The sequence below is a fragment of the Phalangium opilio genome, unplaced genomic scaffold, assembly GCF_054372755.1.
Source record: "Phalangium opilio isolate 3A_F unplaced genomic scaffold, DU_Popi_V2 ptg000019l_1, whole genome shotgun sequence".
In the NCBI taxonomy this organism is placed as follows: Eukaryota; Metazoa; Arthropoda; class Arachnida; order Opiliones; family Phalangiidae; genus Phalangium; species Phalangium opilio.
The window spans coordinates 6600991-6613494 of record NW_028324152.1 but is presented as its reverse complement, the minus strand read 5'-3'; the positions used below and the strand labels follow the sequence as shown (position 1 = coordinate 6613494).

The following is a 12504-nucleotide window of genomic DNA, read 5'->3' as shown; positions in this document are numbered from 1 at the left end:
TTTAAATTAAATGAGACAAATTAACCATCATTTTCAAACAATAACAAAAAGAAAATATGTTTGCTTTTTTCATATCTATTTGAATTTAAAAGAGGAAAAAAATTAAAAGCCAACGGCACGCAGTATTCCTAAGTGGTCTCCCTCCCAACTACTGACTGCGCTCGACGCTGCTTAACTTCGTTGATCGGACGAGAACCGGTGTTTTCAGCGTGATATGGCCGTTGCCGAGAGTGCTAGTTAATAATTTGAATTTAATTAACTTTCATCTTTATAAAACAATACCAAAAAGAAGATATGTTTGCTTTTTTCATATCTGGTGGAATTTAAAAGAGGAAATGAAAGTGAAAAAGCCAACAGCACGCAGAGTTTCCAAGTACTGACTGCGCTCGACGCTGCTTAACTTCGGTGATCGGACGAGAACCGGTGTTTTCAGCGTGATATGGCCGTGGCCGAGAGTGCTAGATAATAATTCGAATTGAAATTAAGTGAGACAAATTAACCTTCATCTTTCTAAAACATTAACAAAAAAAAGTTTGCTTTTTTCATATCTATTGGAATTTAAAAGAGGGAAAAAAAGTGAAAAAGCCAACGGAACGCAGTGTTCCTAAGTGGTCTCCCTCCCAAGTTCTGACTTCGCTTGACGCTGCTTAACTTCGGTGATCGGACTAGAACCGGTGTTTTCAGCGTGACATGGCCGTTGCCGAGAGTGCTAGATAATAATTCGAATTTAAATTAACCTTCATCTTTATATAACAATAACAAAAAGAAGATATGTTTGCTTTTTTCATATCTGATGGAATTTAAAAGAGGAAACAAAAGTGAAAAAGCCAACGGCACCCAAATTTCCAAGTACTGACTGCGCTCGACGCTGCTTAACTTCGGTGATCGGACGAGAACCGGTGTTTTCAGCCTGATATGGCCGTTGCCGAGAGTGCTAGATAATAATTCGAATTTAAATTAAGTTAGACAAATTAACCTTCATCTTCTGAAACAATAACAAAAAAAAGTTTGCTTTTTTCATATCTATTGGAATTTAAAAGAGGAAAAAAAAGTGAAAAAGCCAACGGCACGCAGTGTTCCTAAGTTGTCTCTCTCCCAAGTACTGACTGCGCTCGACGCTGCTTAACTTCGGTGATCGGACGAGAACCGGTGTTTTCAGCGTGATATGGCCGTTGCCAAGAGTGCTATTTAATAATTTGAATTTAATTAACTTTCATCTTTAAAAACAATATCAAAAAGGAGATATGTTTGCTTTTTTCATATCTGGTCGAATTTAAAAGAGGAAATAAAAGTGAAAAAGCCAACGGCACGCAGAGTTTCCTAGTACTGACTGCGCTCGACGCTGCTTAACTTCGGTGATCGGACGAGAACCGGTGATTTCAGCGTGACATGGCCGTTGCCGAGAGTGCTAGATAATAATTCGAATTTAAATTAAGTGAGACAAATTAACCTTCATCATTTTAAAACAATAACAAAAAGAAAATATATTTGCTTTTTTCCTATCTATTGGAATTTAAAAGAGGAAAAAAAATTAAAAGCCAACGGCACGCGGTGTTCCTAAGTGGTCTCCCTCCCAAGTACTGACTGCGCTCGACGCTGCTTAACTTCGGTGATCGGACGAGAACCGGTGTTTTCAGCGTGATATGGCCGTTGCCGAGAGTGCTAGTTAATAATTTGAATTTAATTAACTTTCATCTTTATAAAACAATATCAAAAAGAAGATATGTTTGCTTTTTTCTTATCTGGTGGAATTTAAAAGAGGGAAAAAAAGTGAAAAAGCCAACGGCACGCAGTGTTCCTTAGTGGTCTCCCTCCCAAGTAATGACTGCGCTTGACGCTGCTTAACTTCGGTGATCGGACGAGAACCGGTGTTTTCAGCGTGACATGGCCGTTGCCGAGAGTGCTAGATAATAATTCGAATTTAAATTAAGTGAGACAAATTAACCTTCATCAGTTTAAAACAATAACAAAAAGAAAATATGTTTGCTTTTTCAAATCTATTGGAATTTAAAAGAGGAAAAAAAGGTGAAAAAGCCAACGGCACGCAGTGTTCCTAAGTGGTCTCCCTCCCAAGTACTGACTGCGCTCGACGCTGCTTAACTTCGGTGATCGGACGAGAACCGGTGTTTTCCGCGTGATATGGCCGTTGCCGATAGTGGTATTTAATAATTTGAATTTAATTGACCTTCATCTTTATAAAACAATAACAAAAAGAAGATATGTTTGCTTTTTTCATATCTGATGGAATTTAAAACATCTTTATAAAACAATAACAAAAAGAAGATATGTTTGCTTTTTTCATATCTGATGGAATTTAAAAGAGGAAACAAAAGTGAAAAAGCCAACGGCACGCAAATTTCTAAGTACTGACTGCGCTCGACGCTGCTTAACTTCGGTGATCGGACGAGAACCGGTGTTTTCAGCGTGATATGGCCGTTGCAGAGAGTGCTTGATAATAATTCGAATTTAAATTAAGTGAGACAAATTAACCATCATCTTCTAAAGCAATAACAAAAAAAAGTTTGCTTTTTTCATATCTATTGGAATTTAAAAGAGGGAAAAAAAGTGAAAAAGCCAACGGAACGCAGTGTTCCTAAGTGGTCTCCCTCCCAAGTTCTGACTTCGCTTGACGCTGCTTAACTTCGGTGATCGGACGAGAACCGGTGTTTTCAGCGTGACATGGCCGTTGCCGAGAGTGCTAGATAATAATTCGAATTTAAATTAACCTTCATCTTTATAAAACAATAACAAAAAGAAGATATGTTTGCTTTTTTCATATCTGATGGAATTTAAAAGAGGAAACAAAAGTGAAAAAGCCAACGGCACGCAAATTTCCAAGTTCTGACTGCGCTCGACGCTGCTTAACTTCGGTGATCGGACGAGAACCGGTGTTTTCAGCGTGACATGGCCGTTGCCGAGAGTGCTAGATAATAATTCGAATTTAAATTAAGTGAGACAAATTAACCATCATTTTAAAACAATAACAAAAAGAAAATATGTTTGCTTTTTTCATATCTATTTGAATTTAAAAGAGGAAAAAAAATTAAAAGCCAACGGCACGCAGTATTCCTAAGTGGTCTCCCTCCCAACTACTGACTGCGCTCGACGCTGCTTAACTTCGGTGATCGGACGAGAACCGGTGTTTTCAGCGTGATATGGCCGTTGCCGAGAGTGCTAGTTAATAATTTGAATTTAATTAACTTTCATCTTTATAAAACAATACCAAAAAGAAGATATGTTTGCTTTTTTCATATCTGGTGGAATTTAAAAGAGGAAATGAAAGTGAAAAAGCCAACAGCACGCAGAGTTTCCAAGTACTGACTGCGCTCGACGCTGCTTAACTTCGGTGATCGGACGAGAACCGGTGTTTTCAGCGTGATATGGCCGTTGCCGAGAGTGCTAGATAATAATTCGAATTGAAATTAAGTGAGACAAATTAACCTTCATCTTTCTAAAACATTAACAAAAAGAAAATAAGTTTGCTTTTTTCATATCTATTGGAATTTAAAAGAGGAAAAAAGGTGAAAAAGCCAACGGCACGCAGTGTTCCTAAGTGGTCTCCCTCCCAAGTACTGACTGCGCTCGACGCTGCTTAACTTCGGTGATCGGACGAGAACCGGTGTTTTCAGCGTGATATGGCCGTTGCCGAGAGTGCTAGATAATAATTCGAATTTAAATTAAGTGAGACAAAGTAACCTTCATCATTATAAAACAATAACAAAAAGAAAATATGTTTGCTTTTTTCCTATCTATTGGAATTTAGAAGAGGAAAAAAAATTAAAAGCCAACGGCACGCAGTGTTCCTAAGTGGTCTCCCTCCCAAGTACTGACTGCGCTCGACGCTGCTTAACTTCGGTGATCGGACGAGAACCGGTGTTTTCAGCGTGATATGGCCGTTGCCGAGAGTGCTAGTTAATAATTTGAATTTAATTAATTTTCATCTTTATAAAACAATATCAAAAAGAAGATATGTTTGCTTTTTTCTTATCTGGTGGAATTTAACAGAGGAAAAAAAAGTGAAAAAGCCAACGGCACGCAAATTTCCAAGTTCTGACTGCGCTCGACGCTGCTTAACTTCGGTGATCGGACGAGAACCGGTGTTTTCAGCGTGACATGGCCGTTGCCGAGAGTGCTAGATAATAATTCGAATTTAAATTAAGTGAGACAAATTAACCATCATTTTAAAACAATAACAAAAAGAAAATATGTTTGCTTTTTTCATATCTATTTGAATTTAAAAGAGGAAAAAAAATTAAAAGCCAACGGCACGCAGTATTCCTAAGTGGTCTCCCTCCCAACTACTGACTGCGCTCGACGCTGCTTAACTTCGGTGATCGGACGAGAACCGGTGTTTTCAGCGTGATATGGCCGTTGCCGAGAGTGCTAGTTAATAATTTGAATTTAATTAACTTTCATCTTTATAAAACAATACCAAAAAGAAGATATGTTTGCTTTTTTCATATCTGGTGGAATTTAAAAGAGGAAATGAAAGTGAAAAAGCCAACAGCACGCAGAGTTTCCAAGTACTGACTGCGCTCGACGCTGCTTAACTTCGGTGATCGGACGAGAACCGGTGTTTTCAGCGTGATATGGCCGTTGCCGAGAGTGCTAGATAATAATTCGAATTGAAATTAAGTGAGACAAATTAACCTTCATCTTTCTAAAACATTAACAAAAAGAAAATAAGTTTGCTTTTTTCATATCTATTGGAATTTAAAAGAGGAAAAAAGGTGAAAAAGCCAACGGCACGCAGTGTTCCTAAGTGGTCTCCCTCCCAAGTACTGACTGCGCTCGACGCTGCTTAACTTCGGTGATCGGACGAGAACCGGTGTTTTCAGCGTGATATGGCCGTTGCCGAGAGTGCAAGTTAATAATTTGAATTTAATTAATTTTCATCTTTATAAAACAATATCAAAAAGAAGATATGTTTGCTTTTTTCTTATCTGGTGGAATTTAACAGAGGAAAAAAAAGTGAAAAAGTCAACGGCACGCAGTGTTCCTTAGTGGTCTCCCTCCCAAGTACTGACTGCGCTCGACACTGCTTAACCTCGGTGATCGGACGAGAACCGGTGTTTTCAGCCTGATATGGCCGTTGCCGAGAGTGCTAGATAATAATTCGAATTTAAATTAAGTGAGACAAATTAACCTTCATCTTCTAAAACAATAACAAAAAAAAGTTTGCTTTTTTCATATCTATCGGAATTTAAAAGAGGAAAAAAAAGTGAAAAAGCCAACGGCACGCAGTGTTTCTAAGTGGTCTCCCTTCCAAGTTCTGACTGCGCTCGACGCTGCTTAACTTCGGTGATCGGACGAGAACCGGTGTTTTCAGCGTGACATGGCCGTTGCCGAGAGTGCTAGACAATAATTCGAATTTAAATTAAGTGAGACAAATTAACCATCATTTTAAAACAATAACAAAAAGAAAATATGTTTGCTTTTTTCATATCTATTTGAATTTAAAAGAGGAAAAAAAAGTGAAAAAGCCAACGGCACGCAGTGTTTCTAAGTGGTCTCCCTTCCAAGTTCTGACTGCGCTCGACGCTGCTTAACTTCGGTGATCGGACGAGAACCGGTGTTTTCAGCGTGATATGGCCGTTGCCGAGAGTGCTAGTTAACAATTTGAATTTAATTAACTTTCATCTTTATAAAACAATACCAAAAAGAAGATATGTTTGCTTTTTTCATATCTGGTGGAATTTAAAAGAGGAAATGAAAGTGAAAAAGCCAACAGCACGCAGAGTTTCCAAGTACTGACTGCGCTCGACGCTGCTTAACTTCGGTGATCGGAAGAGAACCGGTGTTTTCAGCATGATATGGCCGTTGCCGAGAGTGCTAGATAATAATTCGAATTGAAATTAAGTGAGACAAATTAACCTTCATCTTTCTAAAACATTAACAAAAAGAAAATAAGTTTGCTTTTTTCATATCTATTGGAATTTAAAAGAGGAAAAAAAAGTGAAAAAGCCAACGGCACGCAGTGTTCCTAAGTGGTCTCCCACCCAAATACTGACTGCGCTCGACGCTGCTTAACTTCGAAGATCGGAAGAAAACCGGTGTTCTCAGCGTGAAATGGCCGTTACCGAGAGCGCTAGTTAATAATTCGAATTTAATTTAAGTGAGACAAATTAACCATCTTTTTAAAACAATAACAAAAAGAAAATATCTTTGCTTTTTTCATATCTATTGGAATTTAAAAGACAAAAAAAAGTGAAAAAGCTAACGGCACGCAGTGTTCCTAAGTGGTCTCCCTCCGAAGTACTGACTGCGCTCGACGCTGCTTAACTTCGGTGATCGGACGAGAAACGGTGTATTCAGCGTTATATGGCCGTTGCCGAGAGTGCTAGTTAATAATTTGAATTTAATTAACCTTCATCTTTATAAAACAAAAACAAAAAGAAGATATGTTTATTTTTTTCATATCTGGTGGAATTTATAAGAGGAAACAAAAAGGAAAAAGCCAACGGCACGAAGTGTTCCCAAGTACTGACTGCGCTCGACGCTGCTTAACTTCGGTGATCGGACGAGAACTGGTGTTTTCAGCGTGATATGGCCGTTGCCGAGAGTGCTAGTTAATAATTTGAATTTAATTAACCTTCATATTTATAAAACAATTACAAAAAGAAGATATGTTTGGTTTTTTCATATCTGGTAGTATTTAAAAGAGGAAACAAAAAGGAAAAAGCCAACGGCACGCAGTGTTCCCAAGTACTGACTGCGCTCGACGCTGCTTAACTTCGGTGATCGGACGAGAACCGGTGTTTTCAGCGTGATTTGGCCGTTGCCGAGAGTCCTAGTTAATAATTCGAATTTAAATTAGTGAGACAAATTAACCTTCATCTTTTTAAAACAATAACAAAAAGAAAATATGTTTGCTTTTTTCATATCTATTGGAATTTAAAAGAGGAGAAAAAAGTGAAAAAGACAACGGCACGCACTGTTCCTAAGTGGTCTCCCTCCCAAGTACTGACTGCGCTCGACGCTGCTTAACTTCGGTGATCGGACGAGAACCGGTGTTTTCAGAGTGATATGGCCGTTGCCGAGAGTCCTATTTAATAATTTGAATTTAATTAACCTTCATCTTTATAAAACAATAACAAAAAGAAGATATGTTTGCTTTTTTCATATCTGATGGAATTCAAAAGAGGAAACAAAAGTGAAAAAGCCAACGGCACGCAAATTTCCAAGTACTGACGGCGCTCGACGCTGCTTAACTTCGGTGATCGGACGAAAACCGGTGTTTTCAGCGTGACATGGCCGTTGCCGAGAGTGCTAGATAATAATTCGAATTTAAATTAAGTGAGTCAAATTAACCTTCATCATTTTAAAACAATAACAAAAAGAAAATATGTTTGCTTTTTTCATATCTATTGGAATTTAAAAGAGGAGAAAAAAGTGAAAAAGACAACGGCACGCACTGTTCCTAAGTGGTCTCCCACCCAAGTACTGACTGCGCTCGACGCTGCTTAACTTCGGTGATCGGACGAGAACCGGTGTTTTCAGAGTGATATGGCCGTTGCCGAGAGTGCTTTTTAATAATTTGAATTTAGTTAACCTTCATCTTTATAAAACAATAACAAAAAGAAGATATGTTTGCTTTTTTCATATCTGATGGAATTTAAAAGAGGAAAAAAAAAGTGAAAAAGCCAACGGCACGCAAATTTCCAAGTACTGACTGCACTCGACGCTGGTTAACTTCGATGATCGGACGAGAACCGGTGTTTTCAGCGTGATATGGCCGTTGCCGAGAGTGCTAGATAATAATTCGAATTTAAATTAAGTGAGACAAATTAACCTTCATCTTCTAAAACAATAACAAAAAAGTTTGCTTTTTTCATATCTATTGGAATTTAAAAGAGGAAAAAAAGTGAAAAAGCCAACGGCACGCAGTGTTCCTTAGTGGTCTCCCTCCCAAGTACTGACTGCGCTCGACGCTGCTTAACATCGGTGATCGGACGAGAACCGGTGTTTTCAGCGTGACATGGCCGTTGCCGAGAGTGCTAGATTATAATTTGAATTTAATTAACCTTCATCTTTATAAAACAATAACAAAAAGAAAATATGTTTGCTTTTTTCATATCTATTGGAATTTAAAGAGGAAAAAAAATTAAAAACCAACGGCACGCATTGTTCCTAAGTGGTCTCCCTCCCAAAAACTGATTGCACTCGATGCTGCTTAACTTCGGTGATCGGACGAGAACCGGTGTTTTCAGCGTGATATGGCCGTTGCCGAGAGTGGTATTTAATAATTTGAATTTAATTGACCTTCATCTTTATAAAACAATAACAAAAAGAAGATATGTTTGCTTTTTTCATATCTGATGGAATTAAAAAGAGGAAACAAAAGTGAAAAAGCCAACGGCACGCAAATTTCCAAGTACTGACTGCGCTCGATGCTGCTTAACTTCGGTGATCGGACGAGAACCGGTGTTTTCAGCGTGATATGGCCGTTGCCGAGAGTGCTTGATAATAATTCGAATTTAAATTAAGTGAGACAAATTAACCATCATCTTCTAAAACAATAACAAAAAAAGTTTGCTTTTTTCATATCTATTGGAATTTAAAAGAGGGAAAAAAGTGAAAAAGCCAACGGCACGCAGTGTTCCTAAGTGGTCTCCCTACAAGTACTGACTGCGCTCGACGCTGCTTAACTTCGGTGATCGGACGAGAACCGGTGTTTTCAGCGTGATTTGGCCGTTGTTGAGAATGCCAGTTAATAATTTGAATTTAATTAACCTTCATCTTTATAAAACAATAACAAAAAGAAGATATGTTTGCTTTTTTCATATCTGATGGAATTAAAAAGAGGAAACAAAAGTGAAAAAGCCAACGGCACGCAAATTTCCAAGTACTGACTGCGCTCGACGCTGCTTAACTTCGGTGATCGGACGAAAACCGGTGTTTTCAGCGTGACATGGCCGTTGCCGAGAGTGCTAGATAATAATTCGAATTTAAATTAAGTTAGTCAAATTAACCTTCATCATTTTAAAACAATAACAAAAAGAAAATATGTTTGCTTTTTTCATATCTATTGGAATTTAAAAGAGGAGAAAAAAGTGAAAAAGACAACGGCACGCACTGTTCCTAAGTGGTCTCCCTCCCAAGTACTGACTGCGCTCGACGCTGCTTAACTTCGGTGATCGGACGAGAACCGGTGTTTTCAGAGTGATATGGCCGTTGCCGAGAGTCCTATTTAATAATTTGAATTTAATTAACCTTCATCTTTATAAAACAATAACAAAAAGAAGATATGTTTGCTTTTTTCATATCTGATGGAATTCAAAAGAGGAAACAAAAGTGAAAAAGCCAACGGCACGCAAATTTCCAAGTACTGACTGCGCTCGACGCTGCTTAACTTCGGTGATCGGACGAAAACCGGTGTTTTCAGCGTGACATGGCCGTTGCCGAGAGTGCTAGATAATAATTCGAATTTAAATTAAGTGAGACAAATTAACCTTCATCTTCTAAAACAATAACAAAAAAAGTTTGCTTTTTTCATATCTATTGGAATTTAAAAGAGGAAAAAAAGTGAAAAAGCCAACGGCTTGCAGTGTTCCTTAGTGGTCTCCCTCCCAAGTACTGACAGCGCTCGACGCTGCTTAACATCGGTGATCGGACGAGAACCGGTGTTTTCAGCGTGACATGGCCGTTGCCGAGAGTGCTAGATTATAATTCGAATTTAAATTAAATGAGACAAATTAACCTTCATCATTTTAAAACAATAACAAAAAGAAAATATGTTTGCTTTTTCATATCTATTGGAATTTAAAAGAGGAAAAAAAGGTGAAAAAGCCAACGGCACGCAGTGTTCCTAAGTGGTCTCCCTCCCAAGTACTGACTGCGCTCGACGCAGCTTAACTTCGGTGATCGGACGAGAACCGGTGTTTTCAGCGTGATATGGCCGTTGCCGAGAGTGGTATTTAATAATTTGAATTTAATTGACCTTCATCTTTATAAAACAATAACAAAAAGAAGATATGTTTGCTTTTTTTCATATCTGATGGAATTTAAAACATCTTTATAAAACAATAACAAAAAGAAGATATGTTTGCTTTTTTCATATCTGATGGAATTTAAAAGAGGAAACAAAAGTGAAAAAGCCAACGGCACGCAAATTTCCAAGTACTGACTGCGCTCGACGCTGCTTAACTTCGGTGATCGGACGAGAACCGGTGTTTTCAGCGTGATATGGCCGTTGCCGAGAGTGCTTGATAATAATTCGAATTTAAATTAAGTGAGACAAATTAACCATCATCTTCTAAAACAATAACAAAAAAACGTTTGCTTTTTTCATATCTATTGGAATTTAAAAGAGGGAAAAAAAGTGAAAAAGCCAACGGCACGCAGTGTTCCTAAGTGGTCTCCCTACAAGTACTGACTGCGCTCGACGCTGCTTAACTTCGGTGATCGGACGAGAACCGGTGTTTTCAGCGTGATATGGCCGTTGCCGAGAGTCCTATTTAATAATTTGAATTTAATTAACCTTCATCTTTATAAAACAATAACAAAAAGAAGATATGTTTGCTTTTTTCATATCTGATGGAATTAAAAAGAGGAAACAAAAGTGAAAAAGCCAACGGCACGCAAATTTCCAAGTACTGACTGCGCTCGACGCTGCTTAACTTCGGTGATCGGACGAAAACCGGTGTTTTCAGCGTGACATGGCCGTTGCCGAGAGTGCTAGATAATAATTCGAATTTAAATTAAGTGAGTCAAATTAACCTTCATCATTTTAAAACAATAACAAAAAGAAAATATGTTTGCTTTTTTCATATCTATTGGAATTTAAAAGAGGAGAAAAAAGTGAAAAAGACAACGGCACGCAATGTTCCTAAGTGGTCTCCCTCCCAAGTACTGACTGCGCTCGACGCTGCTTAACTTCGGTGATCGGACGAGAACCGGTGTTTTCAGAGTGATTTGGCCGTTGCCGAGAGTGCTTTTTAATAATTTGAATTTAGTTAACCTTCATCTTTATAAAACAATAACAAAAAGAAGATATGTTTGCTTTTTTCATATCTGATGGAAATTAAAAGAGGAAAAAAAAAGTGAAAAAGCCAACGGCACGCAAATTTCCAAGTACTGACTGCACTCGACGCTGGTTAACTTCGGTGATCGGACGAGAACCGGTGTTTTCAGCGTGATATGGCCGTTGCCGAGAGTGCTAGATAATAATTCCAATTTAAATTAAGTGAGACAAATTAACCTTCATCATCTAAAACAATAACAAAAAAAGTTTGCTTTTTTCATATCTATTGGAATTTAAAAGAGGAAAAAAAGTGAAAAAGCCAACGGCACGCAGTGTTCCTTAGTGGTCTCCCTCCCAAGTACTGACTGCGCTCGACGCTGCTTAACTTCGGTGAACGGACGAAAACCGGTGTTTTCAGCGTGACATGGCCGTTGCCGAGAGTGCTAGATAATAATTCGAATTTAAATTAAGTGAGACAAATTAACCTTCATCATTTTAAAACAATAACAAAAAGAAAATATGTTTGCTTTTTCATATCTATTGGAATTTAAAAGAGGAAAAAAAGGTGAAAAAGCCAACGGCACGCAGTGTTCCTAAGTGGTCTCCCTCCCAATTACTGACTGCGCTCGACGCTGCTTAACTTCGGTGATCGGACGAGAACCGGTGTTTTCAGCGTGATATGGCTGTTGCCGAGAGTGGTATTTAATAATTTGAATTTAATTGACCTTCATCTTTATAAAACAATAACAAAAAGAAGATATGTTTGCTTTTTTCATATCTGATGGAATTTAAAACATCTTTATAAAACAATAACAAAAAGAAGATATGTTTGCTTTTTTCATATCTGATGGAATTTAAAAGAGGAAACAAAAGTGAAAAAGCCAACGGCACGCAAATTTCCAAGTACTGACTGCGCTCGACGCTGCTTAACTTCGGTGATCGGACGAGAACCGGTGTTTTCAGCGTGATATGGCCGTTGCCGAGAGTGCTTGATAATAATTCGAATTTAAATTAAGTGAGACAAATTAACCATCATCTTCTAAAACAATAACAAAAAAAAGTTTGCTTTTTTCATATCTATTGGAATTTAAAAGAGGGAAAAAAAGTGAAAAAGCCAACGGCACGCAGTGTTCCTAAGTGGTCTCCCTACAAGTACTGACTGCGCTCGACGCTGCTTAACTTCGGTGATCGGACGAGAACCGGTGTTTTCAGCGTGATATGGCCGTTGCCGAGAGTCCTATTTAATAATTTGAATTTAATTAACCTTGATCTTTATAAAACAATAACAAAAAGAAGATATGTTTGCTTTTTTCATATCTGATGGAATTAAAAAGAGGAAACAAAAGTGAAAAAGCCAAGAAATCGTTGTCACGGATTTTGTATCTTGAAGAAAAAAAACATGCGATTTTTTCGGTACACTTTTGAATGCATTTTTTACTGGACAAATTTTTGACCGAATTTAGCTTAAATACTTGTAAAATACTCATTGAAAGTGATTTCATCTCGATTGATAAATAAATAAAAATGTACCTCGATTATTA

At 37.9% G+C, this 12504-nt stretch overlaps 13 non-coding genes and 32 pseudogenes across 13 annotated transcripts; all 45 read right to left on the bottom strand.

The window, feature by feature from the left end:
• Nucleotides 1-107: 107 nt before the first annotated feature.
• On the bottom strand, nt 108-226 carry LOC149701062 (5S ribosomal RNA; annotated as a pseudogene).
• A 122-nt stretch (nt 227-348) lies between these two features.
• On the bottom strand, nt 349-451 carry LOC149701061 (5S ribosomal RNA; annotated as a pseudogene).
• Nucleotides 452-583: 132 nt separating this feature from the next.
• Nucleotides 584-702, bottom strand: LOC149701060 (5S ribosomal RNA; annotated as a pseudogene).
• Nucleotides 703-1058: 356 nt separating this feature from the next.
• Nucleotides 1059-1177, bottom strand: LOC149701059 (5S ribosomal RNA; annotated as a pseudogene).
• A 121-nt stretch (nt 1178-1298) lies between these two features.
• LOC149701058 (5S ribosomal RNA) lies at nt 1299-1401 on the bottom strand (annotated as a pseudogene).
• Nucleotides 1402-1536: 135 nt separating this feature from the next.
• Nucleotides 1537-1655, bottom strand: LOC149701057 (5S ribosomal RNA). Its single transcript, XR_016382227.1, has one exon. It is a non-coding gene; the product is annotated as a 5S ribosomal RNA (ribosomal RNA).
• Nucleotides 1656-1777: 122 nt separating this feature from the next.
• Nucleotides 1778-1896, bottom strand: LOC149701056 (5S ribosomal RNA; annotated as a pseudogene).
• Nucleotides 1897-2032: 136 nt separating this feature from the next.
• On the bottom strand, nt 2033-2151 carry LOC149701055 (5S ribosomal RNA). Its single transcript, XR_016382209.1, has one exon. It is a non-coding gene; the product is annotated as a 5S ribosomal RNA (ribosomal RNA).
• A 188-nt stretch (nt 2152-2339) lies between these two features.
• Nucleotides 2340-2441, bottom strand: LOC149701054 (5S ribosomal RNA; annotated as a pseudogene).
• A 131-nt stretch (nt 2442-2572) lies between these two features.
• LOC149701053 (5S ribosomal RNA) lies at nt 2573-2691 on the bottom strand (annotated as a pseudogene).
• A 357-nt stretch (nt 2692-3048) lies between these two features.
• LOC149701052 (5S ribosomal RNA) lies at nt 3049-3167 on the bottom strand. Its single transcript, XR_016382161.1, has one exon. It is a non-coding gene; the product is annotated as a 5S ribosomal RNA (ribosomal RNA).
• Nucleotides 3168-3289: 122 nt separating this feature from the next.
• Nucleotides 3290-3392, bottom strand: LOC149701051 (5S ribosomal RNA; annotated as a pseudogene).
• A 136-nt stretch (nt 3393-3528) lies between these two features.
• LOC149701050 (5S ribosomal RNA) lies at nt 3529-3647 on the bottom strand. The gene has a single exon (XR_016382401.1). It is a non-coding gene; the product is annotated as a 5S ribosomal RNA (ribosomal RNA).
• Nucleotides 3648-3782: 135 nt separating this feature from the next.
• On the bottom strand, nt 3783-3901 carry LOC149701049 (5S ribosomal RNA). Its single transcript, XR_016382400.1, has one exon. It is a non-coding gene; the product is annotated as a 5S ribosomal RNA (ribosomal RNA).
• A 356-nt stretch (nt 3902-4257) lies between these two features.
• On the bottom strand, nt 4258-4376 carry LOC149701048 (5S ribosomal RNA). Its single transcript, XR_016382160.1, has one exon. It is a non-coding gene; the product is annotated as a 5S ribosomal RNA (ribosomal RNA).
• A 122-nt stretch (nt 4377-4498) lies between these two features.
• On the bottom strand, nt 4499-4601 carry LOC149701047 (5S ribosomal RNA; annotated as a pseudogene).
• Nucleotides 4602-4737: 136 nt separating this feature from the next.
• LOC149701046 (5S ribosomal RNA) lies at nt 4738-4856 on the bottom strand. Its single transcript, XR_016382398.1, has one exon. It is a non-coding gene; the product is annotated as a 5S ribosomal RNA (ribosomal RNA).
• Nucleotides 4857-4978: 122 nt separating this feature from the next.
• LOC149701045 (5S ribosomal RNA) lies at nt 4979-5097 on the bottom strand (annotated as a pseudogene).
• Nucleotides 5098-5228: 131 nt separating this feature from the next.
• On the bottom strand, nt 5229-5347 carry LOC149701044 (5S ribosomal RNA; annotated as a pseudogene).
• A 134-nt stretch (nt 5348-5481) lies between these two features.
• Nucleotides 5482-5600, bottom strand: LOC149701043 (5S ribosomal RNA; annotated as a pseudogene).
• A 122-nt stretch (nt 5601-5722) lies between these two features.
• Nucleotides 5723-5825, bottom strand: LOC149701042 (5S ribosomal RNA; annotated as a pseudogene).
• Nucleotides 5826-5962: 137 nt separating this feature from the next.
• Nucleotides 5963-6081, bottom strand: LOC149701041 (5S ribosomal RNA; annotated as a pseudogene).
• Nucleotides 6082-6214: 133 nt separating this feature from the next.
• LOC149701040 (5S ribosomal RNA) lies at nt 6215-6333 on the bottom strand (annotated as a pseudogene).
• A 122-nt stretch (nt 6334-6455) lies between these two features.
• LOC149701039 (5S ribosomal RNA) lies at nt 6456-6558 on the bottom strand (annotated as a pseudogene).
• Nucleotides 6559-6680: 122 nt separating this feature from the next.
• LOC149701038 (5S ribosomal RNA) lies at nt 6681-6783 on the bottom strand (annotated as a pseudogene).
• A 136-nt stretch (nt 6784-6919) lies between these two features.
• LOC149701037 (5S ribosomal RNA) lies at nt 6920-7038 on the bottom strand. The gene has a single exon (XR_016382328.1). It is a non-coding gene; the product is annotated as a 5S ribosomal RNA (ribosomal RNA).
• A 361-nt stretch (nt 7039-7399) lies between these two features.
• LOC149701036 (5S ribosomal RNA) lies at nt 7400-7518 on the bottom strand. The gene has a single exon (XR_016382165.1). It is a non-coding gene; the product is annotated as a 5S ribosomal RNA (ribosomal RNA).
• Nucleotides 7519-7871: 353 nt separating this feature from the next.
• Nucleotides 7872-7990, bottom strand: LOC149701035 (5S ribosomal RNA; annotated as a pseudogene).
• A 119-nt stretch (nt 7991-8109) lies between these two features.
• Nucleotides 8110-8228, bottom strand: LOC149701034 (5S ribosomal RNA; annotated as a pseudogene).
• A 122-nt stretch (nt 8229-8350) lies between these two features.
• LOC149701033 (5S ribosomal RNA) lies at nt 8351-8452 on the bottom strand (annotated as a pseudogene).
• A 129-nt stretch (nt 8453-8581) lies between these two features.
• LOC149701032 (5S ribosomal RNA) lies at nt 8582-8699 on the bottom strand (annotated as a pseudogene).
• A 122-nt stretch (nt 8700-8821) lies between these two features.
• Nucleotides 8822-8923, bottom strand: LOC149701031 (5S ribosomal RNA; annotated as a pseudogene).
• A 137-nt stretch (nt 8924-9060) lies between these two features.
• Nucleotides 9061-9179, bottom strand: LOC149701030 (5S ribosomal RNA). Its single transcript, XR_016382327.1, has one exon. It is a non-coding gene; the product is annotated as a 5S ribosomal RNA (ribosomal RNA).
• A 122-nt stretch (nt 9180-9301) lies between these two features.
• LOC149701029 (5S ribosomal RNA) lies at nt 9302-9403 on the bottom strand (annotated as a pseudogene).
• Nucleotides 9404-9532: 129 nt separating this feature from the next.
• On the bottom strand, nt 9533-9651 carry LOC149701028 (5S ribosomal RNA; annotated as a pseudogene).
• A 136-nt stretch (nt 9652-9787) lies between these two features.
• LOC149701027 (5S ribosomal RNA) lies at nt 9788-9906 on the bottom strand. The gene has a single exon (XR_016382170.1). It is a non-coding gene; the product is annotated as a 5S ribosomal RNA (ribosomal RNA).
• A 189-nt stretch (nt 9907-10095) lies between these two features.
• LOC149701026 (5S ribosomal RNA) lies at nt 10096-10197 on the bottom strand (annotated as a pseudogene).
• A 131-nt stretch (nt 10198-10328) lies between these two features.
• Nucleotides 10329-10446, bottom strand: LOC149701025 (5S ribosomal RNA). Its single transcript, XR_016382194.1, has one exon. It is a non-coding gene; the product is annotated as a 5S ribosomal RNA (ribosomal RNA).
• A 122-nt stretch (nt 10447-10568) lies between these two features.
• Nucleotides 10569-10670, bottom strand: LOC149701024 (5S ribosomal RNA; annotated as a pseudogene).
• A 137-nt stretch (nt 10671-10807) lies between these two features.
• Nucleotides 10808-10926, bottom strand: LOC149701023 (5S ribosomal RNA; annotated as a pseudogene).
• Nucleotides 10927-11049: 123 nt separating this feature from the next.
• LOC149701022 (5S ribosomal RNA) lies at nt 11050-11151 on the bottom strand (annotated as a pseudogene).
• Nucleotides 11152-11280: 129 nt separating this feature from the next.
• Nucleotides 11281-11399, bottom strand: LOC149701021 (5S ribosomal RNA; annotated as a pseudogene).
• Nucleotides 11400-11535: 136 nt separating this feature from the next.
• LOC149701020 (5S ribosomal RNA) lies at nt 11536-11654 on the bottom strand (annotated as a pseudogene).
• A 188-nt stretch (nt 11655-11842) lies between these two features.
• Nucleotides 11843-11944, bottom strand: LOC149701019 (5S ribosomal RNA; annotated as a pseudogene).
• A 131-nt stretch (nt 11945-12075) lies between these two features.
• LOC149701018 (5S ribosomal RNA) lies at nt 12076-12193 on the bottom strand. The gene has a single exon (XR_016382193.1). It is a non-coding gene; the product is annotated as a 5S ribosomal RNA (ribosomal RNA).
• Between the last annotated feature and the right edge of the window lie 311 nt (nt 12194-12504).